The 20,252-nt window shown below is 37.9% G+C and overlaps 1 long non-coding RNA gene across 1 annotated transcript in view; it reads right to left on the bottom strand.

Annotated features, from left to right (window-relative positions):
* LOC101056741 (uncharacterized) overlaps positions 1–20,252 on the bottom strand; it is an 84,339-nt gene that overhangs the window by 52,166 nt on the left and 11,921 nt on the right. The window contains exon 2 of the long non-coding RNA XR_170287.4: positions 14,316–14,382. This is a non-coding gene — a long non-coding RNA (uncharacterized LOC101056741). The remainder of the gene's footprint in view (positions 1–14,315; positions 14,383–20,252) is intronic.

The raw sequence follows: 20,252 nt of genomic DNA on the forward strand, positions 1-20,252 counted from the left end.
TAAAAGTTCACCAATAAACATAGCAAAGACCGTAATTTTATTAAAGTCCCACAAAACAAATACAATATAAAATTATTGCTCTAAATAATTTGATCAAATGCTTTTGATTAAATGCTTTTTTTTTCTTTGACAGAGTCTTGCTCTGTTGCCCAGGCTGGAGTACAGTGGTGTGATCTCGGCTCACGGCAACCTTCGCCTCCAGGGTTCAAGCGATTCTCCTGCCTCAGCCTCCTAAGTAGCTGGGATCATAGGCATGCACCCCCATGCCTGGCTAATTTTTGTATATTTAGTAGAGACAGAGTGTCACCATGTTGGCCAGGCTGATCTCAAACTCCTGGCCTCAGGTGATCCACCCGCTTCAGCCTCCCAAAGTGTTGGGACTACAAATATGAGCCACCACGCTCGGTCTGATCAGATTCTTTTGATCAAAAGCTTTTACCTATGCTAATCATGGTGTTTTGCTTCATGTTTGCACCCCATTTTCCCAAGGAAGAGGCAAATTACAAAAAAATTAAATTAAAAATGTGGCAGAAAGCAAGATGTACCTTTAAAAAAATACAGAATATGCCTCGAGGTCAATACAGATCCAGGCCTCTATTTCAAACTCTCAGTCACCATCTACTCCTAGGTATCTGTAGCCACTAGTATCACATTAATATTCCTATAGTTATTAGTTTGATGAATGTTTTTAAAGGCCATGCTTGCCCCCTGCGGGTGCATATTACTAAGATAAGGGTCTTCCTAGCTGGGACATATAGCCAACTACTCCCATAATCAGGTCTACTTAGCATGTTGGGCCTTCCCTGGTTGCCTCTTGATGCTCCTGTCAACACCTACCCAGTTCCCATACTGGACTGGCTCCTTAGTATATATAGTTCAGCTGAACAGTAATGAAATTCTAGGTTGAAAGATTTCCTTGCTTTGGCCCTCCTCCTCAAAATCAACCCCAAAGGACCAGATTAAATCTATCCCCATTCAAGAAAATCAGCTATTAGAGCAGACAAGGCAGATTGATTGCATGTCCCACTTTGTGTTTCTGGAAAAATATCCAACATCCTTACAATATATTCCCCTTCAATGAAGCTAGCTTAAATTCCTTTCTCTTTTCTACAACCAAATAACTCCCAAGGCAATAAAGGATTCAAGATGGAATCATGGTCAACAGGCTGGACCACCTCGGAAAAGTCTAGAAGAAAGTATTATAAGAAAATGTATAGATATCTAGGTTTATCAGAACAGAAACCAGTCAAGAAATAGAACCTCTATGAGATAATTACACAGGGCAAAAAAAGTGGTCAAGTGTGGAATTGGAGCGGCAACCCAGGCAATAGCAGGGAGATACTACCACCTATGGGTTTGAAGAACCAGAGGGAGAAGATAGGGCTAATAGAACATAAGAGTTAGGGCTGCCCATGAGGATGTGGGATTATAGAGGGTGATGCTGCCTAGCAAAGCTACAAGTATAGTTGATACAACTATAGTTAGAAATCCATCCAAAACAGGAAGGTTAGGGGTGAGATAAATTCCCTGGCTTCTACTCTCTTGCTCTCCTTCTATCTCCTGCCTCTTTTTCCCACTGGCCAAACCCAGCCGGAAGCTGATTGGATAAGAAGCTAGAGAAATGCAGTTGGCAGGAGTCAATATTGTACTACACAGGGCAAAGGGAGGGAAATGGATCAGAGAGCAAATAAGTTGCCCAGTAATCCACCAGTCTCTGATACTGGTTACTAGATCTGCATCAGTAAGCCTGGTAGGTCAAGACTACTCCAACATGGTCTGCTTTAGTGAGGATTGATTCATAATCAATGATTCAATTGATTGGTCCTGAAATAGAGAATATCAGTCATTCACATGAACTCAGTAGTGGTTGACTCGACTGGATTCATATGCAGAAATAAAGTAATCAGAAACCAACTGAAAATGATTTTCCATAGTAGAAGAAACAAAATATGGTTCCTACCTTCAATTAACCCTCTGGCTGTAGCAAAATGATGTAAGTGGCACCGTGCTTCAGAGTGGAGAGGAAGGAATAAAAAGTGAGCTAATGTTTATTGAGCTCCTATTACGTTCCCTAGGCTAGCCATGTCGGTGTGCCATCTATTTACCCATACTGAGTATGGGTACTGAGGGCTTTATCAACACTGTTTCATTTAGTCATATAAAACCTTATGTTAATAGACAATTCTCCATGAGTCTCTGATAATTGTAAACATGTTATGAGCAAAGTCACTCACAGCTTTAGTTCCAGAGTATCTTCGTATAGCAAACAGCCTTGAAAGATAAAATGGTGTCTCCTTCCAGAGCGGAGGGCAGGGTTTGTGTTTGGTTGGTTTTTGTTGTCGCTGCTTTTTTTTTTCTTCTTCTTCTTTTCTACTGCCCAATATAATGAAGATAATATCTTAGTCTGGGACAAAGGTCAGGCAGCTTTGCTTGCACACCATAATAAAAGATGTGGATTCTTTAAGCCTGGAATTCCTGAGCTATGTGACAAACCCACTTAGGACACAGCATCCACCTAGGCTGCTCACCATTACAGAGCAGACTTGGGTGGCAAGGGAACTAGAACGAATGTGAAGCTCGGGCTTCTCCATATGCCATGAGTCCTCAGTCTTTGGCCCAGGGATCTTTTGTTTTTTGCCAGCATCCATGAAACCGAAGTAGGCTAACTTGTTAGCTTGCAAATAAGATAAAATCTCAGACCCTTCACGTTTCTTGACACTAGCATCATGGCACCAGGGCAAAGCGAGAGGCACCTTGGGCACACAATGTAAGGAGGAATTCACTCAAGATCCTGCAAGGGCCTTCTCTATCGGCTCCTCTCTTCCCTCGCTCTAGTCCTGGCCTTGCTTGACTCCTTGGGTACTAAGTATTATATTATTCATTTTATAGATGAATATTGTAGACAAAGTTTTAGCCCAAGATCTGTCTCCCTCCAAATCACATTTTACCATGTGTGTACATGTTCATGCATAGCATATTTACGAGTATGGAGGACCTGAAGTGGTGATGACACCAGAGATTATTAAAGAAAAACAGAATTGTGTGATAGGAAAAAATACACCAAGCTTTTGGACAGTTTAGTAGAAATTAGACAGCATCATCTCTGATACCATTTTGACTTTGGAGTTCCGGATGCACAGCTCACCTTGCATCACAAACAAATCATAGTGTACTGGGCTGTGCTGAACTGCAACATTAATGTATTACCTGGCCTTCACACAGAAGACAGCAGAACTCCCTTTGGAGTTTTCTACACTGAAGAGATATCCAAGAGATATAGAAAATTTGTTGCTATGAAAGAATAACTCAGTCTGAACTAAAATGCTTTGCAGACCGTGAAGGAAAGTGGCAGGGCTGTAAACACTAATGGACCTTGTAAACAGTGGTTTCAGACATTATACCCAACCACTGTGGCAGATGAGTCACATTTTTTTTTTGTATTTAGTGTCAGATGCAAGCACAAGAAAAAAAAACATTACTGGAAGCTTCATTGAAAGCTAATGATAAATTTTATGGAATATAAAAGGAAAGGGGATGTCAGGGAGAGTTAAAATGATATTTTCATTCAGATCACTTGAAGTTAAAAAATTCTTGCTTAAATGAGGTGCTTAACACCTTATTAGAAAGGTTAACTTGGGAGCATTTAGATGAAAAACCAGAATTCCATTAATAGATGTTAACGATGGAATCTGAAGTTGTTCCATTTGATAATATAGACGGATGGGAGTAATGAGGTTAGACGAGGTCAAATTTATACATTAAAGTGAACGCTATATCTTGGAAAATTAAAAGACATAAGACTTCAAGTCAAGTCTAGAGCTCTTAAAATCCCAGCATTTGAATGGTGAAAATTATCCTACATTTAATTTTGATTGGATGACATATCAGGCATAAAGAAGGCAAGTTCCATACGCAATGAATACAATCATTCACATATACATACAAATATATGTGTGTGTGTCTTTGTATACAGAGACACATACATGTAGCACTACCTAATATTCTATAAAGAAAGCTGCTTCCTTTGTCTGTTCTGGGACCCAGTGCCTTTACTGAGATCTCCAGGGAAAATCCTTTCAGGCCTATTGCATCTGTAGCAATCCAAAGGTATCCATAAAATTACCTAGAGGGGTCCCTCAACTTAGAGTTTTCTGAACCTATAAAAGACTTCATGGAGAAGGACTGAACTAATATGATAAAAGACTTATATTCTGTTTTACTAATCAGTTAATGTATGTACTGGCACTGAATTAGTTAATTCAGTTATACAACCTGCAGTTACTTAACATCTCTTAGCTTCAGTTTTCTCCTGAGGAGAGTAATGGAAAAACACATACCTTAATGTTAATGTGGATTCAATGAAATAATGCAAGCAAAGTGCTTGGCATGCACATAGTTTTTTAAAGTGTTAGCTATTATTTTTTATCATGCACATTATAGAAAATATACTTTCTCCTCACGGAGGATTGGTCAAAACCCTTAGCCATGTACGATGCTAAGGATCTGAACTATAGTTCTTCTGTTTGGATCTCTGGGGTTTGCTTACCATCTTCCAAGTTCCCCACAATGTTCTTATTCTGCCCTTCAGGGTGAGGGGGTTGTCAAATGCCTCCCAGCATCAGGGCTGAGAAGTCTCAGATGTTATCTACAATATCTCAAAAGTTCACATTTCAATATCCGAGTCTTTGTATACCATGGTAAATGATCTTCAAACTCTCCTCCAAAGTGCTCTTCTGAATGCCTGCCAAGGATTACTCATGTCCCAGAAAGTGGCTTCTCTCTCAATGTGTGCATACCGTAGCTTCTTGTTCCTCTGGGAGGGCTCTGAGCCTGACACCCCTCAGCGCTGCCAGATCTGTGTCGTTTGCTCTGTGTTGTGGCAGGGATGGAGGGAACCTGATTCCATAACACTTCTGGTCGGAGGAGTCACCTCTGAGTTTGGTCATCACCAAAAAGAATCCCCCATTGTTTGGCAAGTAAGCTATGTTGCCACCTGCTTAGCCCCATTGAACATCAACCCGCCTGGTTACAGCAGCCACAAGACCTCACTTTGTATGAACTGCATTCCTGACATGTTGTGTACTGCAGAACAGAAACACACTCTAGAAGGGTTACTATTACACACACAGTGGCACCTCCATCCCACTTTCCCCTTAAAAACAGCAAATATTTATATAACACTTTTGCTCTAAGTGTTATATAATGCAAGCTACTATATTATATTTATATAATACGAGCTATTGTTCTAAGCACTTTACATGTAATAATTCACTCAGTCCTCAACAGCAACACCATGAGATGGAAACCAGTATTATCTCCATTTTATAGGTTAGGAATGTTAGGCACAGAGGGGTTAAATAGATTGCCCATAGACATGGCTAATAAGCTGCTGAGCACGCCTTCTAGTGCTCTGCTCTCTTTCAAATGGCATGATAAACCCATGTTTATGTAACCATTATAAATACTTCTTAATATTGAGCATTCTCTAACTCTGAAATTGTAATCATTGACATATATAAATTTATATGCACAAGAAAAGAAGAACTAAAAATTGTACAAGAAACATTTTGGACACATTAGTGATAATTAACTGGAAATAAAGTCACTTGTCCTCTAGGAACCTCCCTAAAGCAAAAATAAATATAAGATGCAAAAGATTACAAAACCAGACCTGAAGTCCATTTTATGCTTTCTCTTTGCAGAAGTAGAAAATGCAGGATAAATACCTATTTCATGAAACGCTCATAGGAGAATTATGAGTATCTTTAGAAATAGCTGCAACGTAAGTCAGCTCTGAATGTCTTGATTAATACTGCCATCTAATGCCCAATGGAGAAATCCAAATTTATTTTAGACTGAATGTGTCCTGGTGCTGTCCTCCAACATTACTAACAGAAATGGCAGCACAAATTGTATTATCAACTAGGATCCTATAACTGTATCAATCATTGTGAGATAAACTTTAGAAAGTAACAAGAGACTGTGGCTCTTTAGCATTACAGTCCAGCTTTAGGCACCTTAGTTTCAGGGTATGGTGGCATAGTCATTACAAAAACTGATTTCATTATAACCTCCCACAAGGTATAAGACCAACATCACAAAATACTGTTAGTAAAACCCTACTGAAATAATCAATATTTATTTTGCTTTCTATCTAACTCTCTTTAGATTTTTTTTCCTCTCTTGCTTCTTCTTGAGAAGTGTATTGATAAAACATGTCTTTCCTTGGCCTGGAGAAATATACCAAATAAAAATGCAGAAGCTAAACAAAGTCTAAAGTGTGACAAAAAGACCAGGTACTGTATGCATAAAGAAAAGTATAATCTATGCTAGGCACGATTCACTCACGTCTGTAATCCCAGCTGCTTAGAAGGCTAAGGAGTGAGGATCACTTGAGCCCAGGAGTTTGAGGCTGCAGTTAGCTATGACAACACCATTGCACTCCAGCCTGGGCAACAGAGTGAGACTCCATCTTTAAAAAAAAGAAAAAAAAAAGAGTATGGTCTATTTTCACCTTTACATACATATATCAATGTAAATGTGTACACTGTTCTACTTTTATCTCTCTTGGATTATTTCTTGATAGTTGATTGATAATTATTTCCTGGTAACAAGAAGATTGGGTGACCCTCGGATCCTTTTAACTTGGATATAAAAGATGCAAAGAAAAATTATTCATGGTAATTTATATATTGTTAAGTTAAAGAACCTTGACTCTTCCTGAAAAGTTCCCGTAGTTTTTACATGTTTATTTAATCTTTACTTAAATTTAAAACGTTCTATAAATTATTACATTTTTATAATCTACATGTTAACTAATAATCTCCTCTTAGCGCGACTTCCAAAAATTACGTATTCAGCTGGGCGTGGTGGCTCACGCTTGTAATCCCAGCATTTTGGGAGGCCAAGGCAGGTGGATCACCTGGGGTCAGGAGTTCAAGACCAGCCTGGCCAACATGATGAAACCCCAACTCTACTAAAAATACAAAAACTATCCAGGCATGGTGGCAGGCACCTGTAATCCCAGCTACTCGGTAGGCTGAGGCATGAGAATCACTTGAACCTAGGAGGTGGATGTTGCAATGAGCCAAGATGGCACCACTGCACTCCAGCCTGGGGTATACAGCAAGAGACTCTGTCTCCAAAAAAAAGAAGAAGAAGAAAAAGCAAAACAAAACTGATATATTCATTCTTGTCAACATGATTGAGCAAGTTTTAGATAACTAGTGCTATAATAACCACATACATATTACACCTAGAAGAATCCAATTCATGGCTTAAGGCTCATTTGATCCTTCAACTTCCCCAACTTCCCCAAAGTAAGAACGCTTTGGTTAGTATAACTAAACCATGAGTAGACCCCATTGGTTAATCAGTTTCACAAGGATAGTTCTCACATCATGAGTGGGCCTGAGACATGGCTCCATCCCATATGGCATATGGAAAGACAATTTGAGCAGTGCCCAGGACAAAATTTCAGGGCCAGAAAAGAGGATCCCTAAGTAAGAGATGAACTTGCCATGATTTATCCACCGAGCATCCTCCTTTCCCCATTGCCCTTAGATCTGCTTGCTTTGTCACTCTTCTAAGGCTGACAAAATTTAAAAGTAGGATGACTGTTTATAAAGGGCAGAAAACCATCCAGGGATAGATCTGTCCCTACATATTGACGAATTCCATCTTATGACATTCATGCATGTATTTAGACAAAATAGGAAAAGATGGTATTTATGCAATTTCAAGCCAGTTTTTAAGAAAGAGTTGAATTATTATTAAAAGTGATTTTGAAAACTGATAAAATACTGTCAAATTTCAAATGTATAGCTATTTTCAGAATAGCAAGTGATTTGAGTCCATTCAGCCTCTACTGTTCAAATCAGTTTGTTGCTGGCACAGCTGAAACCATTTGCTGGGGTATTTGGAATTGAATACAAGGAAAAGAAATAGCTTGACCTGACATTAATTAATATAATGTTGTTAGGAGCAATTTAGCTTGCTAGATGCAAAACCAAAATTCTTTAAGATTTAACCTTCTGGTATGAAGTACTTCTGAGCACTTTTCAGCAACTACATGTGGAATTCTTAAAATGCAGAACTAACATTATTATAATAATGGCTATGAACCAGGGACAGAAAAGAGGCAGACATTCATCCTGACAGAGATAAATAACGGGCAAAGTAAATTATTAGCTGGATACTTGTTATACATGAACTAAACCATCTCACTTATATTTATACACAAAGCATAATGTTCTGGAATCCATTTAAATGAACACAATAGTAGTTGCTAGGGAAAAATGATTTTGATTGTATCATTAAATTTAAAGCATTCACTTTAGGTACTGAACACAGCCCTCAAGTGGGCCTTTTATCACACGCTTAATGTGAAGAGTGCAAGAAAAAACTTGCCAGCTAATGTTTTTAGTATCTAAAGCTCTCTCCACTTTTTGGTAAGAATATCTAAAATACTCAGGAAAAAAGTCAGCATTGCATTTCTAATTCAGCTTCAAAAATAACGTGGAAATATTGAAAAAAAAGAATAAAACGGCGTGGGGGTGGGGGGAACCACTTACCGATTGTCTGCCTGTTCAGGATAGTAAATGTCATCGGCCGTAAGGGACTGTGAAGCCTCATCACTCTTTCGATTTCACGAAAGACAGAAACTAACTTGAAAAGTGAGCAGAGATAACTTGAAAAGTTCTGCTACCCTGAATCATTTACCACAAATTGAAATATACATTGGGGTTTTATGTTGAGTAATGATTGACCATGTTTTGAGAAAACTGCCTCTTATTTTGTTTTCCTGATTTTCTGTCAAAAAAAAAAAACAGAAATATCCATCCAATAATTAAAGTTGACCATTTTGTATAATGATTTTTAATCTTTGTAATAGTAGTAGTGTTGTTCTTGTTACATATCCCTTTGAGAATCTGATGATCTCTCCGGAAAAATCCACTTATGTTCCCTTCAGTTCTGCATGTTTCAGAAAATGCACAGAAGTTTTATTCAATTTAAGAAGGTGATAATGTAGGTAGGAATAAGATAAGCAGGATAAAAAGGGAATGTGATAATGTATAACATGATGATGAAGAGCAATTCTGGAACCAGGTTTGGATGGTTCAGGGTCATTGTGCACAGCTCCACACAGAGGGAGGATAAAGAGAATGGTATCCTAGCTCTGATGTGGTTCAAATCCACCTCCACCATTCATAAACTCCATGAACTTGGTCAAGTTCTTAGTCTCGGTTTCTTCACCTGTAACCCTGTACCACCATTTTGAGTATTAGAAAAAGTAATGCCTGTAAAACATTTTTAAATAAGAGGCATGGCACATAGTAAACACATGGAAAGATAAGCTGTTATCATTGTGTCCAAGTTGGAGCTAGTATAATATCATAGAATGACATGTCAAGTTATTTTTCCAATCCTTCATCATCGACTCCTTGAATATGTTTTCTACCTGGTTGTACCAAGCACATATTCTCTATTCCCATGCTTTGGAATGTCCTCTTCTTATCCCTATTCACACTGATAAGCTCCTACCCAGCATTTCATTCCCAACTCAATTATCACCTCCACTGGGATGGTTTCCTCAATTCCCTTGGACAGAGCTTGCTGTTCCTTTTCTATACTCATCGCATGTATTATCTCTATTATTTAACTCATCGCCTTATATTGAAGTTTTAAATCCACCTTTTTACACTCTTAGATTGTAAAATATTTATTTCTATTCTGAAGTCTTAGCACATGACTGGCAAAAAGCTAAATATTTAATAATAGATGGGTGGAAAGAAAGAAGAAAGAGAAGGATGGAGTAAGAGAGAGAGAAAGGAAAGAAGGAAGGCTGGTTGTATTGCCAACCTCCATCAAAATGGAATAAAAGTGAGCCCATTATCTTCCCCCACAACTGAAACTCCCTGGAGTTCTCTCTTTCTAGGTTTATATGAGGGTTATTTTTGCTTGTTTTTTGTTTTTTTTCGGTGGTTTCACTATCTCCCACTTTAAACCCACAGTCCTATCTGACTTTCTTGCTCAATCCCTTGAAAGGCAATCCATTAGAACACCATCTTATCTTTCTTTTTTTGATACAGAGTCTGCTCTGTTGCCCAGGCTGGAGTACAATAGTGCGATCTCAGCTCACTGCAACCTCCACCTCCCAGGTTCAAACAATTCTCCTGCCTTAGTCTCCTGAGTAGCTGCGATTGCAGGCATGCACTAACACACCTGGCTAATTTTTGTATTTTTAGTAGAGAAGAGATTTTGCCATGTTGGCCAGCCTAGTCTTGAACTCCTGACCCCAAGTGATCCTCCCACCTCAGCCTCCTAAGTGCTAGTATTACAGGCATGAGCCACTGCACCTGGCCAACCATTTTATCTTTCTTCATGGAATATCTTCATCTGTCCACCTCTTATTCCTCTTATACTAATAGTTTAGAACTTGTGCCTAAAGCATTTTTAATACCTTCCTTACTGCTCTCTCATGCCCAGTCTCTCCCTACTAAAAATTAATTTTCCCCGAGAAAAACTAATTATGTCATTTCTTGCTAGAACAGCTTTAAGAGTTCCCTGTTGCCTGATACTCAGTGTGCTCCAAGGTCTGGTCCCAACCAACCTTTTCAGAATTCTCTCACTCAATCCCTTCTTTATCCAATGAAGTAGGCACATTTCTCTTACTCCACACTTTTGATCTTTTCCTCTACACCATACCTTTGCTCATGGTTACTCTCTTCTTCTCCAATGCCCTTCCTTTTTTCTTTTTAGCTCATATAAATCTTTTAATTGATAGTGTTCTATTTATCTAAGACCTCAGACCAATGATTTCCAGCCCATGGAGTACTAGAGATCATTTTAATGCTAAAAAAATTAAATGTTGAAGATTTCCAGGTCTGTCATGAACTGTGAAGGGTCTGAGATTTTAACTACTTGCAAGCTAGTAAGTTAGCCTGTTACTGTTTCATTAATGCTGGCAGAGGCGGGAGACTCCTAGACCAAAGACAAAGGACTTTTGCATCCTGGTAACGAAATAAGCAGCAAGCACATCAGGATATTGAGGCTTATAGCCCTTGTACCCCGTACTACCAGAGCAATATTACAGGCCCAGATAGGTCTTTCACATCCACTGAGTTTGCTCACATATGAGAAATCCAGGGCCTAGGGCTCAGCATTATGTTTTTACTAAATTTAATTATTAATTGATACATAATATTTTAGATATTTATGTGGTTTGTGTGATATTTTGTTACAAGATAGAATATGTAACAGACAAGTCATGGTATTTGAGGTATCTGTCACCTCAAGTATTTATTTCTATATGTTGGGAACAATTCAAGTCATCTCTTCTAACTACTTTCAAATATAAAATACATTGTTGTTAATGGAATCAACCATATCTTTTCTTTTTGTTTTTTTATTCTATATCTTTTTTTTTGTTTTGTTTGTTTGTCCTGTCACCCAGGCTGGAGTGCAGTGGCGCGATCTCGGCTCACTGCAACCTCCGCCTCCCAGGTTCAAGCAATTCTCCTGCCTCAGCCTCCTGAGTAGATGGGATTACAGGCACGTGCCACCACACCCGGCTAATTTTTGTATTTTTAGTAGAGACAGGTTTTCACCATGTTGGCCAGGCTGGTCTCAAACTCCTGACTTCATGATCCACCCGCCTCAGCCTCCTAAAGTGCTGAGATTACAGGCGTGAGCCACTGCGCCCAGCCGATTCTATATCTTTGCTACTATGTATAGTGCTGCAATAAACATGAGAGCTTAGATATTTCTTTGATATGCTGATTTATTTTCCTTTGGATAAAGACCCAGTGGTGGGATTGCTGGATCATATGGCACATCATCTCAGCATTATTTTTTAATTTTTTTTTTGAGAAAGCCTTGCTCTATTGCCCAGGCTAGAGTACAGTGGCATGATCATGGCTCACTGCAGCCTCAATCTCTTGGGCTCAAGCAATCCTTAGCCTCCTGAGTAGCTGGGACTATAGGTGCAGGCCACCATGCCTGGCTAATTTGTGCTTGTTTTTTGTAGAGATAGGGTTTTACCATGTTGCCTAGGCTAGTCCTGAACTTCTGGGCTCAAGTGATTTGCCCACTTTGGCCTCCCAAAGTCCTGGGATTACAAGCCTGAGCCTCCAGCATTATTTTTGAGCAAGTAGCAAACATTGTAGCAAATAATAGTCAGTCCTCTTCTCTCCAAGTAGCACACATTTACAGGGAAGTCAGACTATGATCCCTTTACCTACCAGTTGCCTGTATTACTAGCTACAGAAATGGGTCACCAGTAGTGGGATACACCTTGCAGTGTGTGGGGACATTCAGGGCTCATGCTCAAAAATATTAAGAGTTTGCCACTCTTAACAATATTGAGTGGCAAATGTCATGACAAACAAGTAGACATTCATACACTTGTATCTTATTAGTCATAAAAGTATCTACACACCTTTTTGGAAAGTAATTATATAGGTAATTTGTGAAGCATGAGTCAATCTACAGAAAATGCAACTCTCATTTCTATCATCCTTGGAGGTCTGTAATATACACAGGTTGGAAACCACTACTTTTCATTATAAAGCTCTTTGAGGTCTCAGACTGCATTTTGATGTATTTTTATTTCCCATGACCTAGCATAGGGTTTGGTTTATTCTAACTATTTAACAGATACTTGTTAAAGAAAAAAAAATGAAGATAAATAGAATTTGCCAATAAATTTGTGTTGAAATCTATGGAGATACATTTCATAAACAGTATTAATGAAGGCAGCTGGCTTTGAAAACAATACGAGACAAAGAGTAGGTGTACATCAATCCAGGATGTGGGGAAGCAGATTTCAGCATGAGTTTGATTCCATTTTTCTTTGGTGTGTTGCAGAATTTGTTAAAGTTCTGAGGAGTAACATTCAATAGCCAAAAATAGATGCTTCTGGCAGGTAATGATATAGTAAAGTCACCATGACAGAGTTCAAATAGTAGCAGGATATTGATCAGGAGACCTAGATTCTAGTTTGAGTTCTTCCTTTAACAAGTTGTATGATATTTGACGTATATCTCCTGTCTTCATCTCAGTCTCCTTACCTGCAGTGGACAGGGACAAGGCTGAATTCTGTAGGGGATGTTGTTGGGGCCTCACCATGGTAGACAGCAAACAATGGCCACACATTTTTTTTTTTAGTTCTTCCCATCAACGGGTGGAGTCTATTTCTCCATTCCTTGGCACTGAACTGGCCTCATGACTTCCTTTGACCAACAGAATGTGGCAGAAGTAACCTGTGTATGCCCCAAGCCTGGATCTCAAGAAGCCTTGCAGCTTGCACTCTTGCACTGAGAACTCTCCCACCTCACAAGCAAGCCTGAGCTACCTTTATGAATCAGGGGTCAGCAAACTTTTTCTATAAAGAGTCAGATGGTAAATATGTTAGCTTTGGTGTCTGTACAGTCTCTGCCTAACTCTTTCATTTTACTGATAAAGCAGATACAGGCAATATATAAAAGAATGTACTCCAATAAAGCTTTATTTACAAAAACAAGAAAAAAAACTGGATTTGGCCCATGGGTCACAGTTTCAGATCCCTATGATAGAAGATAAGAAACTATGTGAAGAGAGGTCTCAGCCGTGCCAACTGCCCCAGCCATCCCAGCTAAGGCCCCAGACATGGGGGCAAGCCCAGCTTAGATCAGCCGAAACCTCCTGAGACCTACAGGATGGTCCAGTTGCCCCACTACATGAACAACCTGAAGACATCCGAAATGAACTCAGTCACTGCAGTTTTAAGCCTCTAGGTGGTTTGCTACACTGCCAAAGTTCAACCATACACACATTCTAATCTTCTTTTCCAGTCTAAAATACCTGTTCTCCAGCTGCTGTAAGGTTACTGAGGGCCCTGAGCTGCTCCTACTTCAGAGAACTGCCTTACCTTAGAGATTACACTCTGCCCCCAAGGCAGTCAACAATAAATGGCTGACAGGGAGGTACAACAGGTCAAACCCCTACTGCAAAATGGGTGCAATTCAGGTGTTGCGGGCTCTCTTTGGGGAGCTGGAGTGAGTTTCCGAGTTTCCCTCTGAAATCTTGCTTTGATTGGGAGCTTCTTCCCTGCCCTGCTTTGCTTCCCTTTCTTCCTTTCTCCTGCGTGTACTCTTCCAACAGACCATTTGCACAAAAATCACTATGCCAAGTTCTGCTTTTAGGAAACGTAAGAAAGCTCCTAAAATTTCTTTGGTATCCATCATAATTATAATCAGGCCACAACTTGGGATAAAAGACTGAGATGCAAATATGAAGGGCAACGTAATAAACCAAAAAGATAAAATTAAACCCACTTTAAGACATGGCGGAAGAAGAGTGTGATCTTCTATACCCCAAATGCCTCGTCTGCACCTAGAAATGCTAGTAGGGGAAGGAAAATTGAAAGTAGAATTTCATGGAATAAAATTAAAATCCTGGTAATCTGTCTTCACTTAATATCATTTTCTTAAAATTACCAAAATTATCAAATTTTTGAAATACATGTTTATTATACTGTCGCAAAAAAGTCCCTGTTATAGTTGGTGCATTTGTCCCCTCCAAATCTCATGTTGAAATTTGATTCACGGTGTTGGAGGTGAGGCCTGGCGGGAGGTGTGTGGACGGATCCCTCATGTGTGACTTGGTGCCATTCTTAAAGGATTAAGTGAGTTCTCACTAGAAGTTCCAACAAGAGCTGGCTCTTAAAAAGAGTCTTAACACCATTCTCTCTTTTCTCTTGCTTCTTCCTACTTCCTACTACCTACTTCCGCTCCTCCATGAATGGAAGCTCCTCCATGAGGCATGTAATGCCTACTTCTGCTCCTCCATGAATGGAAGCTTCCTGAGGCCCTCCCCCAAAGCAGATGTGAGTACCATGCTTCTTGTACAGCCTGCAGAACCATGAGCTAAGTAAATCTCTTTTCTTTATTAATCACCCAGCCTCGGGTATTCCTTTATAGCAACACAAAATGGACTAAGACAAACCCTATTCTATTGGACGCTGTGCCTACATCACGCTAATAGATAATGTTAGTCCCTAATCTTGTCTTCCTTTCGTCCTTCATTTCCTCACTGAGAAAAAACACAGTTGTTCCAACACGTCATGTGAAAATTGAGACTACTAATGAATTCATGCACATAAATTACATTGAAATCACCAAATCACCAGTAATTTGTAAATACAATATACCTATCATCATTATTATTCAAACAGCAGTCTGAGTATTCTGAATCAAAAAAAATAAAGGAAAGAAATATTGCCATCAGCGGGTTCCCTGTAAACTGGGAATTGGGTAGCTGGCAAAAGGAGAGATCTGAAGGAAATCTGAAGAAAAAGTAATGACAGCAGCAGGGTTCTCTTTCAAGGGAAGAGAAATAAAGAATTGTCAGAGAGGAAACATTAATAACTACACAGTGAAGTATGTGAAAAGAATCTCTAAAAGGTGTGAGATAGAAACAGGAAGACAGCCTATATCTAGAAGCTAGAAAGGGGAAATTTAAGAAAAAGAAAATGCATTTGTTGGAATAACATGAAGATGCTTCCTCCATGTGAGTATGTCTTCTAGGGATGAAAACACTCAGGAAAAGAGTGTAGTGAAAAATAAAATCAGGAATACTTTCACAGATACACACTGGAATTTATACATTCTTAAATATGTGTTAGTTTTAAAAAATAAAGATTTAAACGAATGTTTTCATTTTTTATTTCCATCATTTCAATTAGTTTATATTTTTTTGTAAGTGAGAATTACTATCCAAACTAAGATGGTTCTGTCGTACTTGCTTTCTTAATAGAAAAAAAAAAGAAGAGGAAAGAAAGGAGGAAGAGAACATTTCAATATACAGACTTCTTTGAAATGCTGAGGACTTCATCAAAATTTTCTATATCTTAGTTTCCTCACTTGTATGTAAATGAAAAGATTAGGATATGTTTTAAAATTCAATAATTCTTAGGGAAAAACATGAGGTTGTATTGCATGAATACTAACTGGAGGAAACATTCTCAATGGCATTTTTAAGTCAAATTGCTGTTTGTAACCTTAGAATACAACTTAGAAGAGCAATACTTTCTGCATTGCTTCAAATCTAAAAGTATTCAAAAAAAGCTAATTTGGTACAGCTGGGAAGAGCTCTAAGGATGTATGTTAATCTAATGACTGTTTAGTATAGGAAATTATAGCTTAAATAATTTATATGAATTTGGATATTCATTAAGGTTTAACAGCATTTGAGAAAGAGTAATTTTAAGATCAGGAACTAAAAATAGTGGCATTTGCTTTCACAGAAACCACAAGTAAATGGCAAAGCATATAATTAATGTACACATTACTTCATTTTAGGGTTTATGCAAACCAAGAGTTACAGAAACTATAAGACATTTTGAGTTCAATGCATGTGGTTATTTTCAGGAAATTAAAAAATTTATAAGATTGAAAAGGGAATCAACTAGATAACTTTAAAATAAAAATTAGCAGGAAGGCTTAGGGAAGTATTTTTGTGGATAAACTTGACTTCGTCATAATCAAGAGAAGGCTGTAAAAGAGAGAGTGGGGAGAAAGATGGCAAAGGATAATTAGGAAGCAACATCCCAAAGCAGGTGAAAGCCATGAGAATTCCTCTCTCACATGGAAAGGGATTCCCCTGAAAATGCACAGAAGCAATTTTTCCTCAGGAGGGGAAGAGGTGAAAGCAAATGTAATTTTCTAGTAGTTGCCAAGACATTTGCTGCTTTTTCATGGGCTTCAATTCGTTCTTGTCTCCTTCTAAACCACTCCTTCTGGGCCACTGGTACGAGGAAGTGCTTCCTGAACTCACGTGGTTCAAATCTCTCTCCCTGTGCCCCAAGTCTCATTTCAATTTTGATGACCGCCCTCCGGGTACTGGTACTCCATGGATCTGATTGGGTTCCTTGATTGACTTCTGATTTGAATTCTCTAAATTACCATGAATATTACCATCTGCAATGTTCCCTATTTTTTACTCTTCTGACAAAATCCACCCCTACTTCCATGGCTGTAACTATTTAGTCATTACAAAATATTTGAATTGGCTAATCAATATATTTGATATATGCCACAATCTAGATTGTTGTCATATAAAACACACGTTTCATACCTTTGGTCTTCAATGTGAAGAATTTCACATTGCTTATTATTTAGGCACTAATACATTATAGAATATATAATTTTAAAATTTATGTGTAATTCTATATGATTAAAATATACAAATATAATTTATGTATATTAATAATAGTGTTACAGGCTTTTAATAAATCAGCATGTTAATATCACAACTAAGATTTTGTTAATAACTGAAAAATATTTTATTCTAGTAAAGTATACATAATACAAAATACCATCTGAACTATTTTAAAGTGTGAAGTTTTGTGGCATTAGCGTATTCACATTGTTCTGCAACATAACAACCATTCATCTCCAGAACATTTTCATCTTCCCAAACAGAAACTCTGTAACCACTAAACTCTAACTTTTCATTCTCACTCCTCCCAGCTACTGACAACTACCATTCTCTTTTCTATCTCTATGAATTTGACTACTCTAGTTACCTCATATAAGTTGGCTCATACAATATTCGTCCATTTATGACTCTTTTATGGCAGCTAGCATAATGTCTTCAAAGTTCATTCATGTTTTAGTACCTGTCAGAATTCCCATGTGTCAGAATTCCCTTCCTTTTTAAGGCTGAATAGCATTCCGTTGTATGTGTGTGTGTGTGTGTGCATATAAAAATTACATATACACACATACCACATTTTGTTTATCCTTTTAACCATTGATAAACACATAAGTGGTTTCTTGGCTATTATGAACAATGCTGCTATGAATGTGGATGTACAAATATTTGTTAAAGTTTCTGCCTTCAATTCGGAATGGTCATAGTTTTTGTTTCATTGTTTATATTTAAAGTCTACGACATTATGTTATGGGATATAGAGACACTGAAAAGGTTACTGTAGTGAAACAAATTAACATATCTATAACCTCGCACAGTTACATATTGTGTGTATGTGTGTGTTGGTGGCAATAGAGGTAAAATCTACTAATTTAGCATGAGACTCGCATACAGTGCAAATTTACTGCCCATGATCTTCGTGTTACAAAATTAGATCTCTAGACTGCAGAGAACTCAATCGTGAAAAAACAAATAACCAAGTTAAAAAATGGGAAAAAGACCTGACTAGATATTTCTACAAAGAATACATAAAAATGGCCAATAGGTATGAGAAAAGGTGCTTCACATTAATAAAAGGGAAACACAAATCAAAACCACTATGAGATACCACCTCACCTCCCGTTAGGATGGCTGATAACAGAAAGACAAAAGATATCAAATGTCAGCAAGGATGTGAAGAAAAGGGAACTCCTGTCCACTGTTGATGAGAATTTAGGTTGCTACAGCCATTATGGAAAACAATATGGAGATTTCTAAAGAAATTAGAAATGGAACTACTATATGACCCAGCAATCCATCTCCTGGGTGTATACCCAAAGGCAATAAAGTCACTAGCACATGAACATATCTGCATACTCATGTTCAATGCAGCAGTAGTCACAATAGCCAAGATATGTAAATGACCCTGTATCTGTCAACAAATGAATGGATAAAGAAACTGTGGTACAGACATACAATGGAATATTGTTCAGCCCTAAAAAAGAACAAGATCTTGCCATTTGCCACATGTATGAAGCTGAAGGACATTATGCAGACAGATGACAAATATTTCATGATCTCACTTATATGTAGAATCTAAAACAAAAATTCAAATATAAGAGAAAGAACAAAACAGTGGTTACCAGGGTGGGAGGGAGAGGGGGAGGAAATGAGGAGATGTAGGTTAGAGGATAGAAAACTAAGTATTTTAAAAATTACTTTAGTGTCTGGTTAAGTATATCCTGCTCCTAGCTACTCAATAAATTTCTACTAAATGCAAAATAGCATTCCCAATTTCCCAAGATTATTTTGTTGTCAAGTATTAACATTTGTCATCTTAATAAAAGGATAGGAATTACTTTTCTAATTAATAAAACGAATCCCTATTTTCATTTGGGAGTCTTCATTGAAATTTGTTACAAAATAGTTGGAAGGAAATGTACAATGAAAGGTTATTTTAAGAAAGGTTATATGAATGATTGCTTCTTAATTAACAATCCTTTTTACCAATTTAGTTGTAATTGATGCCCTTATGAAAGTGAAGTTTCTGTAGCATCTAGATTCTTCCTTAAGGCATCTAGTAATCATTTAAAGATGGACTAATATACAATGAAGTTTGGGTTGCACTATTATTGGTAAGTTTGTGCTGTTAGTGTACACTTTAAAATAAAATGAATATAGTTTAATTAGATGCTATTATCTTTCTAATTTTACCAGCAATTTTAAAAAGAAAATGAAACCCTTGGCCTGGAAAAGCAAAGGTCATTTAACTTTCCTTGCCTTGTTTGTAATCTTTTAAAAATATTCTAATGAAAAATAACATTAATATCTAAATTCATAAAGATTCCCTCCACTTTAGTCTCTTTACCTTATTAAATATACTCTCATTACTGATTCTAATTATGAAAATAAACCACACATGGCCTCCAAATCACATTTTTTCTTTTTTCTTTTTTTCTGAGACAGAGCCTCGCTCTGTCACGCAGGCTGCAGTGCATTGTTAAAATCTCAGCTCACTGCAACCTCTGCCTCCCGGGTTCAAGCATTTCTGGTACCTCAGCCACCCGAATAGCTGGGTTCCAGGTGTGCACCACCACGCCTGGCTAATTTTTTTGCATTTTTAGTAGAGACAGGGTTTCTCTGTGTTGGCCAAGCTGGTCTCGAACTCCTGACCTCAAGTGATCTGCCTGCCTCGGCCTCCCAAAGTGCTGCGATTACAGGCACGAGCCACCACCCCTGGCCTAAATAACTTCTTAAAAATAATATGTAATTATAACTTCAAATGTTATAAATGTAGAAGAAACCTATTAGAATCCCTGATTTTTCAGTGGCAAAAGTAACATCTCTCTCCTATTTTTTCAGAGGAAAAAAAAAGCTGATACCTATACATATACAGGTATAGTGTAATATAATATATACACAGAATACAATAAACGTAATAATATATACGTATATCACACATGTCTATTAAACATCAATCATTCATTCTATCACCACATGTTGAATGCCTATAATATACCAGGCACTCTTCTGGAGAAAATAACTTGACATCTAAGGTTAAAGTAAAGATCTGACGTAAC

This window comes from Pan troglodytes, chromosome 14, assembly GCF_028858775.2.
Source record: "Pan troglodytes isolate AG18354 chromosome 14, NHGRI_mPanTro3-v2.0_pri, whole genome shotgun sequence".
Taxonomy (NCBI): domain Eukaryota; kingdom Metazoa; phylum Chordata; class Mammalia; order Primates; family Hominidae; genus Pan; species Pan troglodytes.